The sequence below is a fragment of the Lepisosteus oculatus genome, chromosome 28 (assembly GCF_040954835.1).
Source record: "Lepisosteus oculatus isolate fLepOcu1 chromosome 28, fLepOcu1.hap2, whole genome shotgun sequence".
Classification (NCBI taxonomy): Eukaryota; Metazoa; Chordata; class Actinopteri; order Semionotiformes; family Lepisosteidae; genus Lepisosteus; species Lepisosteus oculatus.
Genome location: NC_090723.1, coordinates 10,787,324 through 10,794,912, shown reverse-complemented (window position 1 = coordinate 10,794,912; position 7,589 = coordinate 10,787,324). Strand labels below are relative to the sequence as shown.

The 7,589-nt window shown below is 42.4% G+C and overlaps 2 non-coding genes across 2 annotated transcripts; both read left to right on the top strand.

Annotated features, from left to right (window-relative positions):
- Positions 1–952: 952 nt before the first annotated feature.
- Positions 953–1,094, top strand: LOC138225519 (U4 spliceosomal RNA). The gene has a single exon (XR_011183957.1). It is a non-coding gene; the product is annotated as a U4 spliceosomal RNA (small nuclear RNA).
- Positions 1,095–2,642: 1,548 nt separating this feature from the next.
- trnas-acu (transfer RNA serine (anticodon ACU)) lies at positions 2,643–2,713 on the top strand. Its single transcript has one exon. It is a non-coding gene; the product is annotated as a tRNA-Ser (tRNA).
- The last annotated feature ends 4,876 nt before the right edge of the window (positions 2,714–7,589 follow it).

Here is a 7,589-nt window from a genome sequence, read left to right as displayed (position 1 = left end):
TGGCAAGGGGGCGGGACAACCAAACACCGCGGACGACCATTGGCTGGAAAAGGGGGGGCGTGGTACCTGTCAAAAGTTTGACGAAAGGTGTCGCTTTATACTACTACTGTGTTTCGGCTCGGGAAACATCATGAGCAGTGTCCTGCATGTTTTCTGTGTATAGCTGTCTTTTAACACATACAGAATTCAATCGAAATCATTGATTTCTCCAATTAACAAGGGTCCCTTTTTGAAACTGCGAGAAGCATTCTTTCAATGTAACAGATTTACTCCGGGGAAAGGCAGCATGACATTGAGAGTAGCTCAAGCTTTCAGCACCTGTATCGAACTGTGTGTATGCAGACACCGCTCAGAATCCCCTGTAAGATTCTCCCTCAGTTCCGTTGTGCAGTGCTTTACCTCTTTCAAAAGGCTTCACTTTCCTAGTCACATTCCAAGGCTCATTGAACCCGGGCTATTTCTCCAGCGGAATAGTATTGCAGTGAGACAGCACGATGCCTGCAAGACTATGTCACGCTAAACGCCACAGATTGTGTTTGTCCGTTCGTGTCAGTCGTCCTGCAGCCATGGGAAGTGGGACACAAACATGCTGCAATGCTTTCAGGACGTTAGGATTTGTTTGTGCAACATCCGAGAAGAGTACTTGTGGCTTGAATGTGAACTGTACGTGCCCGCCCCCTTTCCTCTGTAGTGCATGAGTTCCTCCCGGCATGCCCTTCGTCACTGTTCTGTCATCTTGTATTTAAAGGGTTGTATTTCTGCTGCTGAAAATAAGCAACGGTTTTCTCTCAACGCCCTTTGTTCCCGACGGAGCCCTTGTCTGTCATGAAATTATTAAAAACCTCAAGCTAGAAGAAGAAGACGACAAATATGAAACGTTACAGCAACGACATGCCATGAGACAATTGATAACGATTTCCATAGGATCCCCGCAGTTGCCTGGCAACCCGTCAGCTTTGCGCAGTGGCAGTATCGTAACCTGTGAGGTTTAGCCGAGGAGCGATTATTGCTAGTTGAAAACTTTTCCCAATACCCCGCTTCCGCCGGTTTGCAATACAATCGGCGAAAGCAATTTTTGACAGTCTCGTCAGAGACTGAGCAAGGTGTTTAAAGACAGATTTTGTCATCATGATTATTTAATCATGGTAGAAATAAATGAGCTTGTTACGTCTCAATAGAAACGCTCTTTAGCGTTATGCAGAAAACAGCATCTGTCAAGATCACTTTTGAGTCAGCGCGAAACGCCGTGTGCTCTCAGTTTGATTTCAAATTGCTCGTAGTGGCGCCCGGCTTTTGTCTGTCAAACGTTAGGTTGCGCTTCTTCATGCTGCATCGTCGGCATGAGTGGAGCTTTGTAAACGTCTGTACTTACTGTGCCCCATAAGAAATCGTTTGTTCCCGTTCAAAAGAGATTGTGCGATGTCCTGCAGCGTTCGCAAAGCAAACTTTTGACAGTTTAAAAAGAGGAATTTATTCTGCTTCCTGTGCGTGCAGTAGTTTCAAAGTTGAACGTCTTTACACGATCTGCTGCAGTTTTCAGTGGGCGGGCTTTGTCAGATGGCTTGGAAAAACGCACTGTGTTTCGGCACGGGAAACATCATGAGCAGTGTCCTGCATGTTTTCTGTGTATAGCTGTCTTTTAACGCATACAGAATTCATTCGAAATCATTGATTTCTCCAATTAACAAGGGTCCCTTAAAGGATGAGTCAAAGTAACGTCTAATCGGATTAGTTTCCTTAGAGCTGATTCAGAGTTTGCTCAAGAGTTTACCTTTCACAGATGTGCAAAGAAGAATGTTGGGGGTGCATGCTTCAAGGTGCCTTACAGCTGTAGGGAGTGATTCGAGATGATTCATGGCATGTGCTCGTTCCCATATACCGTACGCCCCGGGGTGCAGTGCTAGGATGACGTACAACACCGCTTGGGCACGTAACGGCGTTATATGCAAGTGCGGGACGTGAGGGTTTTCGTTTGTTCGTTTTGTTTTGCTCTGCTTCGCTTTGTTTTGCTTTCCATCGCGTTGGTAAGAGCGTAAATAAAAAGGCAATTCCTGCGTCTACTAATGTAAGAGCTATTTCAAGTGCAGCGTGGTGCGGCTTTTGAAATGCTTGTGGGCATGTCTCCGTTGTTGATTCTTTTTTTGTGTGTAACAAAGTGGCATTTTCATGTCCGGACAGGGAGACTTTATCATTCCGACATGAAGCCACCCTTAAGTCCTTTGAGGCGTGTCTGTCTGCAAGGCTTGTATTTTGGAAATGTTTTTTTGAACGACTTTGAAATAGGCTTCCGCCGGCGCCTCGCGATCCAGGTAAGATTGTAGCAAGAACGCAGCGGCAGCGGGGTTTGCTGTAGTCGTGGCCGAGTGAATAAGGCGATGGACTAGAAATCCATTGGGGTGTCCCCATGCAGGTTCGTATCTTGCTGACTACATTGTCCACCTCCTGTCGTTGTGTTCCGGCGAAAACAAAGAAGCGCGCCTCTTTGCTGTTCCTGGTGGTTTTAAAACACCAAATCGCTTGTACCCGCTGCCTTGGAAATAAGTTCTTCAGCGTCTGCAAATGGCATTTTGCAGCTGGAAGCATGTCGACGCTTTTTGCACAGAGCACCAAAAAAGCGTCTTTTTTGAAGGTCCAAGCACTGAGCATTGGTGGTTCAGTGGTAGAATTCTCGCCCACTACGCGGGAGGCTTGGGTTCGATTCCCGGCCAATGTAGTGGCTTTTGCAGCAAGCGGCTCCATCACTTGCATCCCCTTTAAACTAGCAACTGAAAACCCACTGAAGCTAAGCAGGTGTGAGCCAGGTCAGTACCCGGATGAGGGTGAGCTACAGGGAAAAACAAAGCTTCCAGCTGGAAGCGGTGTTAATGGTGCCGGCGGGGGGGGCGTTCACCCTGAGGTCTGTGTGGGTCCCAATGCCCCAGCAAAGTGACAGAGAAATAAACACGTTTGGGCAACTTTGGTCACCCCCATTTAACTTCTGGGGCAGGAAAAGCACACTTTTCAAAACTTGTTTTTCTGCTCGAAATAAACGTGTTTTTTCAAACCTTGGAATCCCAATGTAACTGCCTGGCTCATTAGAGCCCACTGAGTCAGCCCTTAACCCCAGTGTGCAGAAGTTGTCAAAACATGTTTTTCAGCAGAAATAAACACGTTTGGGCAACTTTGGACACCCCCATGTAACTTCTGGGGCAGGAACAGCACACTTTTCAGAAGGTGTTTTTCAGCTCGAAATAAACATGTTTTTTCAGACTGTTGAATCCCAATGTAACTGTCTGGCTCAGAAGAGCCCACTGAGTCAGCCCTTAACCCCACTGTGCAGAAGTTGTCAAAACGTGTTTTTCAGCAGAAATAAACATGTTTGGGCAACTTTGGTCACCCCCATTTAACTTCTGGGGCAGGAAAAGCACACTTTTCAAAACGTGTTTTTCAGCTCGCTGTGTTTTACATCTCATCCAAAAGACAGCACCCTTTTACAACACAGTGTCTCTGTCACTATCATAAGTGACTCCCATCATAAGAATATGAGTCCAATATTTTAGAATATAGTCAGAATGACTTCTAACCTTACCTGTGGCGTCTTTAATCCCTATTGCTCAATGCATGGTGTACGTACTGCATAGATGTGTCTTGAGAATGATGAATGGGCCCCTGAGACCATCATTTACCTGTTACACAAATGATCGTATTTTACTAGAGATTCTGTTTGGGATTCAGATGTGCATTCGGACAGCAATCCCTTTCAAGAAATGATATGTTCTGGATGAGGTCAAAAGTGATGGAACACTGTATTTAGGATGTGTTTGCAGTGATTGTGTGTCTCCTGCTTCAACGCAGTGATATATAGATGTGCTCCTGTAATTTACTGGTACAAGCCCAGGGCAGTAAGCAGTCTGAGGATTTATTTCCAGACTGCATAGAGCAGTGAAGCAGTGAAGTAGTGCAACACACTGGATCATTATATTATTAGCATCGATTCTACTTAAATTATTACATTATACACAACTTGAGTTCATTTTAAAAATTAAAAGGTAATGAAAGGAATGCATATTCATGAGGAAGATAATACCGATATGCATGTGATAATCTTCCTTATATCATGTAAATCATGTTCATCATTACATGATGGGAGCTAAAACAGAAGTTAAGAGACAGCAAGGATGCCTACAGGAGGAAGGTATAGGACAAGCTGCAAAGGAAAAGCTACAACCCCCGACAGCTATGCACCCACCCATCCCACACAGCTACCACTCTCTAACACCTCCGCCATTAACACCTCAGGGACTGAAAGTGCTATGTGCACCATCCCCCAGGCCAGGCTGACCAGGCCAGTGCAACACACTGGATCTTTATATTATTGGAATCTATTCTACTTAAATTATTACATTATACACAATTTGAGTTCTTTTTAAAAAGTAAAAGGTAATGAAAGGAATGCATTTTCATAAGAAAGATAATACTGATATGCATGTGATAATCTTCCTTATATCATGTAGTGTGTCATTTGGACACTTTGTAGGCTTGAAATACAAAGAAAATCATGTTCTATGGTATAAGATAAATACAAAACTTAAGCTTTTATTTTAATTAGATTTGTTTATAAAGCATAAGCAATCATTTATTACATTAATATATGTGAAAATAACATTTTAGCATCATACGTTTAGTATATTTAGTCCCTAATGCTGGAAGAAATGATCATTTGTTTAACATGCACGGGTGTGTCTCAAAGGATGCAGTGCTCCTGAAAGGGCTCTCAAACCCTGCATTTCAGATGCCTAGATATATCCCTCACATGTGGCACCTCAGAATGACTTCTAACCATACCTGTGGTGTCTTTAATCCCTATTGCTCAATGCATAGTGTATGTACTGCATACATATGTCTTGAGAATGAAGAATGGGCCCCTGAGACAGTCATTTGCCTGTTTCACAAATGATCGTATTTTACTAGAGATTCTGTTTGGGATTCAGATGTGCATTCGGACAGCAATCCCTTTCAAGAAATGATACGTTCTGGATGAGGTCAAAGGTGCTGGAATACTGTATTTAGGATGTGTTTGCAGTGATTGTGTGTCTCCTGCTTCAACGCAGTGATATATAGATGTGCTCCTGTAATTTATTGGTACAAGCCCAGGGCAGTAAGCAGTCTGAGGATTTATTTCCAGACGGCATAGAACAGTGAAGCAGTGAAGTAGTGCAACACACTGGATCATTATATTATTAGAATCTATTCTACTTAAATTATTACATTATACACAACTTGAGTTCATATTAAAAATTAAAAGGTAATGAAAGGAATGCATTTTCATAAGAAAGATAATGCCGATATGCATGTGATAATCTTCCTTATATCATGTAGTGCATCATTTGGACACTTTGTGGGCTTGAAATACAAAGAAAATCATGTTCTATGGTACAGGATAAATACAAAACTTAAGCTTTTATTTTAATTAGGTTTGTTTATAAAGCATAAGCAATCATTTATTACATTAATATATGTGAAAATAACATTTTAGCATCATATTATTACATACATCTCTAGCTTCAACACAGTGATATATATATATGCTCAGTGATTTATTGGTACATGCCCAGGGCAATAATCAGAATGAGGATTTATTTCCAGACGGGCTACAGGTAGTGTTGTGAAATACTTAAACACACTGGATCGCAGATATAGACCCCCTGCACTCTTACTCCTTAAAAACCAAAGAAATGAAGATATGTAGCAATCACATTGTAACAGGGGTGACAGTGACTTAATGCTTATACTAGTGGACTTCTGGTACCTTTAGGGTACGGTGTTCCCTGAAGGGCTCTCAAACCCCACTTTTCAGATGCCTAGCTGTATCGCTGATGTGTTGCACCTCAGAATCATTTTTAAACCTTACCTCTGGTATCTTTAATCCCTATTGCTCAACGCATGGTGAAAATATTGCAAAAATGTGTCTGAAAATGAGCAATGGGCACCTGAGAGACTCATTTGCCTGTTTCACAAATGATCATATTTGACTAGAGATTCTCTTTGGGATTCAGTTGTGCATTCTGACAGCAATCCCTTTCAAAAAACAATACATTCTGGATGAGGTCAAAGGTGCAGGAACACTGTATTTAGGATGTGTTTGCACTTATTCTGTGTCCTATCAGAAGTTATAGTAGTCCTATCAGTATTGTTGCCTCCGATCAACAGATCCTCAGTTTTCTCAGAGTTGAGTCACAAAAAGTTTTCACACATCCAAGTCTTTCCTTCATTAATGCATTTAACTAAAGTGATAATAGAAGAGTTGTCATTTGGTGTAAACAAAATGTTTATTTGAGTGTCATCAGTATATGAATCAGTTCATATTATGTTTTCATATTATCCTACCTAGCAGCAGTATGTAGAGAGAGAGAGCAATATTGGTCCCGGCACTGATCCCTCTGGTACCCCAAATTGAACTGGTGACGTTGATGAAGCAGTACAATTATTAGATATTTGAACATAATGAAAACGATGAGTAAAATGTGAAGTAAACCACTGAAGGACGGTTCCAGATAAGCCAACCTCAAACTCAAGCCTGTGTAACAAAACAGAGAGGTCAACCGTGTCAAAGGCAGCTCTAAGATCTAGAAGCACAAGCACTGTTGCATTCCCCGCATCAGTAGCTAAGAGAATATCATTTGCGACTCTTGTAAATGCAGTTTCAGAAACCAGACTGAAATTTCTCAAGTATATTATTTGAATCCAGATACGATTGACGTTGGGCAACAACTATTCTCTCAAGACTTTTAGAATGAAATGGGACCTTTGAGACAGGCCTGTAGTTGTTAAGAACTTGTGGATCCAAATGTGACTTCTTAAGGAGTGGTCTAACAACCGCTACCTTAAATTGATCAGGTACAATGCCTGACTTAAGCGATGCATTCATCATACTAATTATAGGTCCTGCCAGTCCTTCAAGGGAATCTTTGACTAGCTGAGTGGGGATGGGATCTAGCGAACAGGTGGTTGACTTTGTCTTACGTCTGTGGTCATGAGTCCACCATAAGAAGAAATCTGAACAGGAGTGGTGATCATGCGAGGTCACCACGGAGGAAACCACTGCTCTCCCACCCAAAAAAACCACTACTGCCCCTCTCAAGTTTGCTAAAGACCACATGGATGTTCCACAGCAACACCTGGAACAATGATCTGTGGACAGACGTGACAAAAGTTGAACTTGTTGGTAAATGTGCACAGCGTTATGTTTGGAGATAACAAAACACTGCATACCAACTCCAAAACCTCATCCCACCTGGGAAGCATGGCGGAGGCTGTACAGCTTGCAATCATCGAGGGACCGATGAATTCCAAGATGTATCAGGAAATTCTACAGCAGAATGTCAGGGTGTCTGCCTGTGATCTAAAACTCGAAAGACGCTGGGTCATGCAACATGACAAAAACAAAGGAGTACATCAACAACAGAGTGGCTGAAACAGAAGAAATTCCGTATTTTGGGATGGCCAAGTAAGAGTCCTGACCCCAATCCCATTGAAGTGCTGTTGGCAGACAGACGCTGTTCTCTGCATAAAGCTGAAAGAGCTAAAAAGCATTCCTGTTGAGACGTAAC